Source organism: Lissotriton helveticus, chromosome 1_1 (genome assembly GCF_964261635.1).
Source record: "Lissotriton helveticus chromosome 1_1, aLisHel1.1, whole genome shotgun sequence".
Taxonomy (NCBI): Eukaryota; Metazoa; Chordata; class Amphibia; order Caudata; family Salamandridae; genus Lissotriton; species Lissotriton helveticus.
Window position 1 is genome coordinate 555,723,278 of NC_136057.1, and position 12,751 is coordinate 555,736,028.

Genomic DNA, 12,751 nt, shown 5'->3' on the forward strand with positions numbered 1-12,751 from the left:
TGCCAAAGTCATCGAGAAGACCGTCAACAGACAGCTTGCCGCCTTCCTCGAGACGAACGGATCCCTCGACCACTCGCAGTCCGGCTTCCGAGCCAACCACAGCACCGAGACCACCCTCATCGCAGCCACTGACGACATCAAATCCCTGCTCGACAACAGGGAAACAGCGGCCCTCATCCTCCTGGACCTCTCCGCAGCGTTCGACACTGTCTGCCACCGCACCCCAGTGCAGCGCCTCAGCAACATCGGAATCCAAGAGAAGGCACTGGAGTGGATCATCTCGTTCCTCACCGGAAGAACCCAGAGAGTCTGCCTCCCCCGTTCAGATCCGAGGCCACCAAAGTCATCTGCGGCGTACCACAGGGATCATCGCTCAGCCCCACCCTCTTCAACATCTACATGAGCCCCCTCGCAGCCATCGCACACCAACACAACCTCAACATCATCTCCTACGCTGACGATATCCAGCTGATCCTCTCCCTCACCAACGACCCAGCCACCGCCAGAACCAGCCTACACAAAGGGATGAAAGAAGTCGCCGAGTGGATGAAGAACAGCCGTCTGAAACTGAACTCAGACAAGACGGAAGTCCTCATCCTGGGATCATCTCCCTCCACCTCGGACGACTCCTGGTGGCCCCCTGCCCTGGGCACCACTCCCAAGCCAACAGACCACGCACGTAACCTGGGCTTCGTCCTGGAGTCCTCCCTCTCGATGACCAGACAAGTCAACGCCGTCTCATCCTCGTGCTTCAACACCCTGCGCATGCTCCGAAAGATCTTCCGATGGATCCCAACCGAAACCAGGAAGACAGTCACCCAGGCACTCGTCACCAGCCGACTGGACTACGGAAACACCCTCTACGCCGGAACCACAGCCAAACTACAGAAAAGACTCCAGCGCATCCAGAACGCCTCCGCACGACTCATCCTGGACATCCCCCGACACAGCCACATCTCCGGCCACCTGAGAGACCTGCACTGGCTCGCAGTCAGCAAGAGGATCACGTTCAGACTCCTCACCCATGCACACAAGGCTCTCCACAACCTGGGCCCCAAGAACCTCAACAACCGCCTGACCTTCTACACACCCACCTGCCAGCTACGGTCGGCAAGCCTCGCCCTCGCCGCCATTCCACGCATCCGCAGAGCCACCGCCGGTAGAAGATCCTTCTCCTACCTGGCAGCCAAGACATGGAACTCCCTCCCCATCCACCTCCGGCGAACCCAGGACCATCTCTCCTTCAGGAAGCAGCTCAAGACCTGGCTTTTCGAGCAGTAACGGACCCCTCTCCCCCCCAGCGCCTTGAGACCCTTCCGGGTGAGTAGCGCGCTATACAAATGCCATGATTGATTAATTGATTAACAAGCCACTTTTTTATGAAGATCTGGTGTACTGTTAGTCCATTTTTCTTATCCATAAATATTACACTTTTTGGCACAGCTGAGAAATGCTTGCAATATACTAACGTGCACCATTTCATTTTTTTCCGCATTACAGACAGAAGATTCCCTTCTATGAACTAGAGCTTTGCAGAGCTTATGATGCAACAACTACCAGTACTAGGTTCTTCTAAGGTGAGGAGTCCCCAGAATTCACTCAGAGATGTTCATTTATAAATTTATATAAACTATATTCCTGCCTAGGGGATGCTGGTGCTTCCACCACTGTTCAGTCATCATGATTTATTTCCCAACTGTAAGTAAGTGTAACAATGTTTATTGTTTTAATGTTATTGATGTTCTTGTTGGTGCTGCATTATAGAACAACGTACAGAGCTTGTCAATTTAAAATAAAAAGTTTGAACTTACATAGACTTGGTGGTATTTGGTGTGGACTTACACAAGTGAGCGAGCGAAAAGGAAGGGTGTGCATGTGCATTGCTTTTTCTTGACTGAGAGGTTGGGTTTGTTATATTCTGGGTTGTCTACTTGTTGGGTATCTTGGGGGGGCTTCGGAGAGCTAATAGTTATGACAAGACACTACTATAACTAGTCGGGCAGGGGATTGTGGTGGGTTCTGAACTTCTGATTGAGGTGTATGAGGAATGTCCAACCTCCCATCGCCAACATCCTATTTTCAAAGTGCAAAGTTCTGTATGTGCAAAATCCCTACAACAGTAGTACTATGTCCTATCATATCAAAATAGAAATTAATCTGGTTGGGTATTTGTTGGTGTGAATTGTCAAAGCCTCAAGATTAACAAAGACTCAAGATCAATAAGACTAGAAGTAGTACAAGAGGACGACCCAAAGGACTGGACTCAATGGCAAGAGCTACTGGTGAATCTGAGTTTTATTTAAAACCTTTTAAATAAAGAGTGGTCAACTGGGCAAGCTTAGCTGCTACAGTACAGACAGACTAATAGTATTAGTAGTACAGAGAGTCATCATAGCAGAGGCAGGGATAACAGATCGAAGGATAATTGTTGGTAAAAAAATAGCATTAGGAAACGGAAACAATATTTTGTTAAAAATATTGTGCAATAAAAGTTATGGAATAAGAATTATTATTAAAAACAAGAAGACTTACTAGGGAAAGCAGAAGAGCCTGCGTTGATGTCCTCCTCTTGATGTTGGTAATGGTATCCCGCCGACTGCGCCCCTGTCTGCCTGCCCCTGGGTGCTGAACAGGAAAGATATAAGAAAGAGACAAACATTGATGGATGGTGTCAAACAAATAAAATATTTTTAAAGAACGGTCAAAAAACGCTTAAGTAAACAACAATTGCAATAACTAAATTGACCGATCTCATCTGGTCAACAAGTAGTATCGGGGGATTCGCGGATCGACTACTTACAATTTATCAACACTAATCCAGTCTTCCATTCTGATTCCAGAATACTAACTAAGCCTAAGTACGACGTACCACCTGACCTAGCCCACCTATTCCAGGCATACCAATTGTACATTATGTATGCATTTCCACTTCTTTTAGTCCTCAACAATGCATATGGTCAAATGGAGGACACATGACTACATTTTTGTATACACCTAATTTTTGCTTGATTGATTGATGCTGGTGTTCTGCTAGTGCTAAGCCTATTACCACTCATTGAACAAACTAGAAATGGTTCTAACAAAGACTAGGGTACTAGCAACACCTGACGTAACAGAGGGCATCACGCATACCACAAAAAAATTACAAACTCCTACAAAGTAACTAAACCTAAGTATCAATCTGCCCCTATCTCTTAGTGACAGGACAAAGTAAGGACTAGAGTCACTATAGCATTATGTAACTTAATTTCTCTAAAATAAACTCTTACATAATCACGCTAAGCAGGCGCAAACACAAAGTTGCAAACAAGTAAGATTAGTAGTAGCGCCAAAGAGCACCTGTGTCATAACAATCACAGAAGACTTTTAAACGTAATAATTAATCTGTAATGTAAGCAGCTGGTTGGAAAAAAAAGATATTCGCAATATAATTATATAACACAGAGCAGAAGAACAGACACAAAGTAGTAATAATTAAATAGTTGCTCACCAAAACCCAGGACCTCCACTCCTAGCAGATCCAGCAGGTCCTGCTCCCGGTCCAGGATGTCAGACCACTGGTGCGTCAGCTGGGCCTTGGTGCGCCGAACCCCAGAGCAGCGGAACACTGCCCGGCGCACCCTCCCCCACTGCTGCCGAGGCTCCCGGAGCCCGTACCCAGACCCAGGCCTGCCACCTGCTGCCAGGGTTAAGGGGAGGTGGCGCTGCACAAAGAAAATGAGTGCAGCCAACTCCACCTCACCAAATAAGGCCCATGCTAGCACCGAAGGCGGTTGTGGCTCTGGCTGCGGCGAGCCCTACGCTTGGACATGGTTCTGGGGAGAGTGAGACGGGGCGAGAAAGAAAAGGTAATAAAATTTAAAAAGTAAGTAAAAGAAATGAAAATAGCAGGCAATAGAAAAAGAGTGAAAAGGTAGCTAAAAACACACAAAAAGTAGACAAAAAACAAAAATATTAAAGCAGGAAAATAGTCAGACAAATAATAAATAAAAAGATTTTTAAAAAGTGTCTTGAAACAAAGGATTGGAAAGATAGAGGAAGGATTGAAAATCAGGCCCCAAAACCATGTCAATAGAGTGAAAAACAAGATGGCCGCGCCCATTCCGACCACGTGCGCAAGTTTGCGTGATATTTTCTCCCCGAGCACGCAAAAAGCCGCGTGAACACGTAAAAGCATTCCCGACTAGGAAATACGTAACATGAACGGGCGCGAGCATGTATTGCGTGACCTGGAACAGGAAGTAAGCAGCGCGAGCAGGTGGGACAAGTGAAAACAAGATAGCCGCGCCCATGAGCAACTGCATGGGTAAGTTAGCAAGACATTTTCAACGTGATCACACAGAAAATACCGCGAATGTGCAGGGAAAAAACTTCTACTTCTTCCCAATATTTCCCCGTGTTCGCTGAGATTTTTAACATTTTCGCGATAGTTTGCGAAAGTGAATTTTGCAAATTCTGCCCACCCCTAGATACTACAAAATATCGTTTTATATACCCTGGTAGGTAAGAACAGCCAAAGCTATCTTTCTCAATTGTAGTGAGGGTAGCCGCATAGGCTAACATAGGAAGGCTTCATTAAACTTAAAAAAGTCTAACTGTTGACAGGAACTAACTAGCAATATCATTCAAAGTATCATATTTCATGGTCTCATTTAATGTAACTGTTACAGGAAAGTAGTTTTAGAACTTAATATCATTGCGTTACATAAAATAGCCCTGTAGCACCCTCTTCTGATTGGTCAGCCTTTGATAGCCTGAGCGAAGCTGCTCCCTGAGTCGGTGTTAAGAGGCCTGGGGCTGAAGAAATACAGACATTTGGTGGGAGGAGATTTGCTTCCTGGAGAAGCCACGGAGAAGAATGGGGCTGGGGAGAGACGCTCAACTTCAAAAGCGTGTTAATAGATGTCACAGGACCTAGGCCAGCCCCCATTTTCTTGATCCTCCGCCAGCTTGGACCCCTCCATAATTAGGAGAGGGCCTGGAAGGGGAATGTAGTAAGTTGTTAGCCACTCCTTTGGTTTGGGTGACACAGACAGACACATCAAGGGGAGATTTCCTCCATTTTTGTGAAAACAGTGCATTTTGGGTAAAAACATACCACACTTCGCAGGAAGTTGTCAGAGTTGAGGCGGGTAACTTTATCACTATTTTTTGGGGTGTCCCCCCTTGCCAGCCCAGAATGTAGGGTAAATATGAAAGAGCTGCAGGAGCTCCTCATATCACTGATTGAAACATCAGAAAAAAGAAGGACTGCCCTGCTGGACCTATTGACTGCACCAAACAAGACTTGTACTCAAAAGGACTGACCCTGCTGCACTCACAAGGCTCCGCAAAGAAAGGACAGTGTCTGACTCAAAGGAGAGGACTCCCTGATCTGCACCAGATATAACAGACATGTAAGAAGTCACCTGCCACACCAAAGAGTCCTAGCCCACAACAGCTAATCCAGAGTCTCTGAACCCTTGGCTGGTGCCCTAAAGTAACTAAGAAACGGCAAGAACTAAAAGTTTAGAAACTTTTCAAAAACACCCCAGGAGGTGGCTGGCTCAACATTGAGAAAACCTGGTCATGCTGCTTTGTCCAGGTGAAAGCCCCACTTTTCAGAGGCTCACCAAGGCATCGCGCTGCAGCTGGCTGCCATTGTCAAATTGAACTTCAGGTCTGAGGAACCTGATTACTCATCGTCAAGAGAAAAGTTCTAAGACAAAAGACTAAGGAGCCTATTCTGAGAACGGTGGTCTCGCGGTGGGGAACCAACCACCATCATCACTGGCACTGTGGATCCGTCTGCGGTATTTCAAGTGTGGCAATCAGACAACAACAGGACCGCCACCTCTGCCGGGATCCAGGATCCTGCCCCGTTGGGGAAGCGGAATGGGGCAGGAATATGCTGGTGGTGCTGATGCAGCACAGCCGAGCATATTCTGACATTTTAAATACACCACCTATTTCATAGCAGTGAGACCGCTATGAAAAGGGTGGTGGATGTGCAAGTGGGCCCCTGCCACCTCTGGGCCTGAGGGTGCATGTGGGGGCACATGTTATGCACCCCTGGAATTGCACCCCTGTTTCCCTGCATGGTGTGGCATGCATGACATGGTGCATGCGACACAGTGCAGGAACGTGCTGCAGGCACTGTCACAGCAGCGGTCTGCTGTTAAGGCTCTCCTATGAGCCGAACACAGCCAACAACTTGAGACCACTGCAGCACCCCCGCATGCCATAGATTCAAGTCAGAATCTAGCAGATGGGTGCTCATTTGCCAAGCTACCAAGAGTTGAGCAAGGTTTAATTTATTGAGACTTGACTGGACCTAGTAGTGATTATGGTATTATTACAAGCTGAAGGTGAATACCCCTACCTACAAATAATCTACTTTCCTACAGAGACTACTTCCTAGAATCGAGCAGTGCTCCTATCAGCCATCAAACTATGCATACACATTTTTATATGTATCTTGGAGCGCCAAGATACTCCTTGGAGTGAAAGTTGCGCGATAGAAATGTCTCTTACATTACATTACATATGTGCTGAAGCTGCATTCTGTCTTCACATATACAAATATGTGGGTGTGTTTGATGTCATGTAGTATTATGTACAGGACTTCAATAAATTGGTCAGACACCTTGCTGCACTATGTTGGAAGTTCCTGACATATGTGTATGATGGTTGATTGATCCATATTTGGGCCACCCCCGTAGAAGTTGCTGCTGCTCAAAGGGTTTGTTTTAATGTCAGGGCCTTCCTTTGTGGAGGGGAACTGGGGGCTGAAGGTTAAGTGAGTGTGATCATCTCTTTTTGCCTGTATGCACACACCATTTGTCTATATGAGCATTTGTCTATTTGAGCAGTTGTGTATACCTCTATGCGGGTGTGTGGGTGGATGTTTGTGTGTGTGTGTGTGTGTCAGATAGACCATTTGTGTTTCTGGTGGTCACTGTAGACCTTTGTAAACTCATCCACCACCTATTTCAAAGCAGTGAGCCCGCCATGAAAAGGGTGGTGGATATGCAAGTAATGGGGCTCTACCAAGGCCCCTGCTGCCTCTGGGCATGGGGGTGCATGTAGGGGGGCACATGTTGTGCCCCCTGGAATTGCAAACCTGTTTCCCTTCATGGTGTGGCATGCATGACATGGTGGATGCCACACCGTGCAGGAACGTGCTGCAGGCGCTGTCACGGCAGCAGTCTGCTATTAAGGCACTGGTATGAGACTAACACAGCCCCCACCAAGAGACCACTGCAGCACCCCCGTCCGCCCTAGATTCAAGTCGGAATCCAGCAGATGGGTGCACCATGGGCTTGCCGACCTTCCAGTGGCTGCAGCAGTGGTGGTCCTACTGGAGAACCCCCAAACTCATAATCAGGCCTTAAACCCAAAGGTAAACTTGTTACCGGGATCTAGCCTTCAACCTATGGTCTATTGAGGTCAGTCTAGGAACGTTGACTTATACATTTTGAAACTTTTAAAATATACAATTTTATATTTAATCTTTAAAAATACATATCTTTGCTTGTCTACACTGGATGTTTGTTGTTTTGGTGTCATCTCATAGATACAAATATTGTCTATTTTTATACATTATGGTTGGATTTTCTTTTTTTTAAATTTATTTATACAAAAACACATGAGTCGGTTGGGTCAGCAACAAGGAGCAAAAGAAAAGAAAAGCCTTTTTGTCAAGCACATATAAATTACAAGCATATCATTTTGATACCTACACAAAAAATATAATACAAATACAGTCAGCTGTTTGATATACATTACTTCAGGGCAGCACAATAAAGACCAGAATAAATTATAAATTATAAACATTTCCTGCTAGTCCGCCCTTACATCTCCAAATGATTTGTGACTAACCCCCATATCTGTTCCCCAATCTTCCTTCTACGGGAGCCCTTTAAAACATACAAGCTATGCTCCATATTATGTACCGCAAAAAACCGGGACCGCCATGCTTCAAAGGCAGGCGGTTCTTGTTGTAGCCATGCAGACGCAATACACAGCCTATAGACTGCAGTCACTAAGAAGATTAGTTTGACATGCTTCTTCAGAATATTGGTGCTCGGTATGCCTATTTCAACCCCTAATAGTATCTGTGTTACTGATAGCTGTATCTGAGCCCCCACAATTGCCGATATACATTTCTCTATCTGAGACAGCAGGGGTGCTTGTGTAGTACATGTGTAAAAAATATGAACATCATCCGCTGAGACTAACCCACAGCGGAAACATTTCCCAACTACATCGCCCGACCATTTGGACACTTTGTCTGGGGTGTAATATAAATTGTAAATTGATTTAAAATGTTGCGCCGCCAACTTTGCAGACAGGAATAAGTCTTTAGCCATACATAATGAAGTTTATATTTGAATATCCTGTCTGCCGAGTTTAACGCCCCATTTAATATTCTGTTGCTCTATATCATCTTTTTTAGTGTTTAACATATGATTGAATAAAACACCAATCCTTGCCCCTTTAATAATGTCCTCAATCAAAGGATTTGATTTAAAGTTGCTCCCCGTACTCATTAGGTAATTTCGTATCTGTAGATATTTCACAAAATGTTGTCTAGAGAGGGAATATTGTTCACGTAGTTGTTCAAAAGATTTAAAATAACTACCCTCATACAAATCCCCCACCATACTAATACCTTTCTCCCTCCAGTTATATACTACTCTGTCCCACACATCTACAGGTAAAAAAAACGACGATGACAGTGGAGTATACCACGTAATTTTCTCCAAGTCCAATAGCCCCCTGACTGTCTGCAGTTGTTCTAGACTTGTCTTGAGAACTTCAAGGGGTACACATCGAAAAAAATATAAAATTTGAGGAAGAATCAACATTTTTAGTAAATTACATCGTCCCACTATTGAGAGATATAGGCATTCTGCCTGGTCTAATTGTTTCAGTACGCCAGCCAGGAGTTGATCCCAATTCACTTTAACTAAAGAGGATGTACATGCGTGCAACGTAACTCCCAAATATACCACCTCTTGGCATAGCCTTGAATCAGTGTAGCTTGGTATATTTATAGTTAATAGCTGGGTTTTGGCCGAATTTAACTTGTATCCTGACGATTTACCAAATTCTACCGCCAACTGCTCAATAGCCTGCATTGCCATTCTGGGTTTGGACGTGACCACTGCCATGTCATCGGCATATGCCAACACATTGACCTGATATGTATGCACCCTTAGCGGGGTTATATACATATTAGTATCCAACATTCTTAGAAAAGGCTCGATGTATAAAGAAAATAATAAAGGGGAACAGGAACAGCCCTGCCTGGTCCCCCTACAGATTTGTACTGCCGCTGATTCCAACCCCATAGTATTAATATGGGCCACCAGATGGTGATACAAAACCTGCACTGATTTGATAAACTCTGGACCAAATCCTCGACCCTTCAAAACATCCCACAGGAAAGACCATGCAACACGGTCAAAGGCCTTCTCCGCGTCTAATAAAATTAAACCAAATGGTTCCCTAGTTACCGCAGCATAGTCAATCAGAGTTATCACTCGGTTAACATGATTAGTCGTGCTGCGTTGAGGGATAAACCCATGCTGTGTTTTTGATACAAGACACGAGATGACCTTGGAGAGTCTATTGGCTAGAATCTTCGAGTATATTTTTTCATCTACATTTAAAAGCGATATGGGACGATATGATCCCGGTAAATTCGCTGGTTTGCCTTTTTTGTGAAATACCACTATACTTGCTTCTTGCCATGATTTAGGCGATGACCCTTTCTGTGCTGCTAGCATTGCTGCCAAGAGGTCCTTTTTTAAAAACATGAAAAACGTTTTGTATACTTCCAGTGGTAGTTTATCTGGACCTGCGGCCTTTCCAAGAGCCAATCCATTTACTGCCACTTCTAGTTCTTCCAGGGTAATGGACGCCTCCAACATTGCCCTATCATCTGCCGAAAGGTCTTTCAAGCAGTGTTGACTAAGCAATAATACCGCATTGTCGCTGTTATACTTGTCACTCTGATATAGCGTCTCGTAAAATTGTCTAAATACCTCCAGGATACCCTGTTCGTCCTTGACTGAATCACCATTCTGATCTACTAGCTCATCAATACGCTGGGCTACAGTTTTTGCCCTTATTTTCTGTGCAAGACATCTGCCACTTGCCTCGCCATATTCATAGTGGATTTGTTTTTTAGCAAAAAATTTCTTGGCTGCTTCCTGGGACCACCTCAGATTTACCCTTGCCTTCAGATGCGCTACTTCATTGATCTCATCATCTATATTAACCCCCGCCTGTACCCCCACCATGAGCGCCTCTTCGGCCCTAATCAACTCCTGATAAAGAGAGGTGTGGCGCCGCGGCCAGGGCGACTGACGCTGGAATCTGGGGATCACGGTTCGATCCCCGGCTCCGGCGGCAGGTTAGCCCAGCACCATGTGACTCTGGGCAATAGCTTGCTTAATCTTCCCGACGGCCCCCAGCGCCTAGAGACCCTTACGGGTGATTGTGCGCTTTACAAATGTGGATTATTTATTTATTATTTATTTTATTTCAGCTGCCTGCTTTTTTTGATTATACAAGCCCAAACTCAATGTCTCCCCACGGAAGGCAGCCTTGAAACAGTCCCACACACTGCCCTCATTACTACTCCCACGATTGATATTAAAAAAAGATACAATCCACTCTTTCATACGCTCAATAAAAAAATGTTCAGTCAATAATTTCCGATGAAAGGAGAACTGTTGTTTACGCTGATTGGATATAATACTAGATATTGACAGTACAACTGGCCCATGGTCTGATGTCACTCTAGGATAAACTTGGATTGCAGCCTGATTTAACAACAGTACAGAAGTAAAAAAATAGTCTAATCGAACCAATGTCCGATGTGGAAATGAAAAAAATGTTTACCCAGGTGACCCACCCCTTAAAAACGACCACACATCCACCAATCCATGAGCTCCCGTGAGTGCCTGTAAAGCTTTAAATACTCTCGGCTTCCTGCCGGTATATCTCACCTTCTCATTATTTAACGTGTTGGGTGCTAGGTTTATATTGATATCACCGCACATGATCAATGGTGTGGGCCAAGCTGCTAGTTCTACGTTTAGGAAATTAAGAGTTTCTGCTTCATCTAAATTTGCACCATATACCACACATACAGTAACTTTAGTATGGCCCACAACACATTCAGAAATTGCCCAACGTCCTAGCCCATCAGATTGTATCCTCCCTGTGGTACCTATATGATTTTTGCCAAGAATCGCCACTCCTCTAGCCGCCCCTGAATATTTAGTGCATACAATTAAATTAAACCCTAGTTCTGTTAGAAGTTGCCTCTTGGACCAAACCACATGAGTCTCTTGTATGCATATAATGTCACATTGTAAAGCGCGTATCTCCTGTGCTACTCTCCGTCTTTTCTCCACTGAGTTCCACCCCCTGACATTCAGCGTGCCCACCCTTAGACCCTTTGAGCCCCTATCTGCCATTTAAACATTTCCACATTTGTGCTTTTAGTCCAACTAATTTCGCAACATGCTCACTGACAACAACAAAATAAAAATTTCTTCCCAACCTTGCCTCATGTGTTGTTTTTTTCTTTTTCAACCCCCCTACCCCACACCCCACCTTATTCCCGCCCTCCCAGGCCCCACCCACCCACCCTTGCCACCCCCCTTCACGAGGCTTAAGGACCATGTCCTCTGCGATGTAGAAGTGCCCCACTGCAGAGCGTGACTTCCCTTCTCCCCTCCCACAGACTCCATCACTCCTCACCCTGAATCATCGGCCTTACTTCAGGCCTATTATAACCTCTTCAAAATGTCCCCCATAAGCTCTGACTCGAGAGCCAGCATATCAAGCATTACCTCATGCATATTGGATTTCTTCCATCCACAGATAATCATTGGGAACGGGCCCCCCCTTTTTAATTTTTTTTTCTCTTCTCTCCTATCCTACACCTAGATCAAACATTACATCATGTTTATAGTATGTTTATAGTATTATTAGTATTATATATTTCTCCAGTCACTGTCCCCAAGGCACCAATTACCTAAGCAATGTTCCTACACTAAGTTTTCGATGCTAGCTCATAAAAAAAAGGTTAAATGGGGGAGAGCAGACCATCAAATGCGCAGGGCGACTATTCCAAACACAAAGCAAAATGAGCACCCCTACACCCCTACTCCCCTGTTTACCCTTAATCACCCAATTGACTTATGGTTCAGCTCTTACGGCCTCCACAAATACATCCTGTACTTAATGGGTTATACGCTTAGAACTAATACTTAGAATTAAGTTTTCGTCTGTTTATCCATCTGATTCATATATAGCTGAGCCTCAGACCCAGAAGTAAAATATCGAGTTTGTCCTTTAGATATGATCTTCAGTTTAGCTGGGTTGAGTAGAAAGCATTGAGCGCCTTTTTCCTGAAACAGCGCTATTAGTTTCTGCATTTGCCATCTCTCGTTCACTGTTGTTGGGCAAAAGTCGGGGCGGACAAAAAACTCACAACCACACCCGTTCCTCCTTTTCTCTGAGCGTGCGAGATCATACAGTGCCTCTCTTAAAAGAAAGTTGTTCAATCAGATCAAAATAGCCCATTGATGTGTTTTCTGGCCATTATCACGCCGTCTATTCACAAAAGGAAACCTATGTGCGCGAATAATTTAAATGTCCCAATTCCAAGATGTTAATTCCGGAAAGGCCTCCCTGAACACCTGGATGGTGAAGGTACGAGGGTCTGACCCCTCTTTACCTTCCGAAA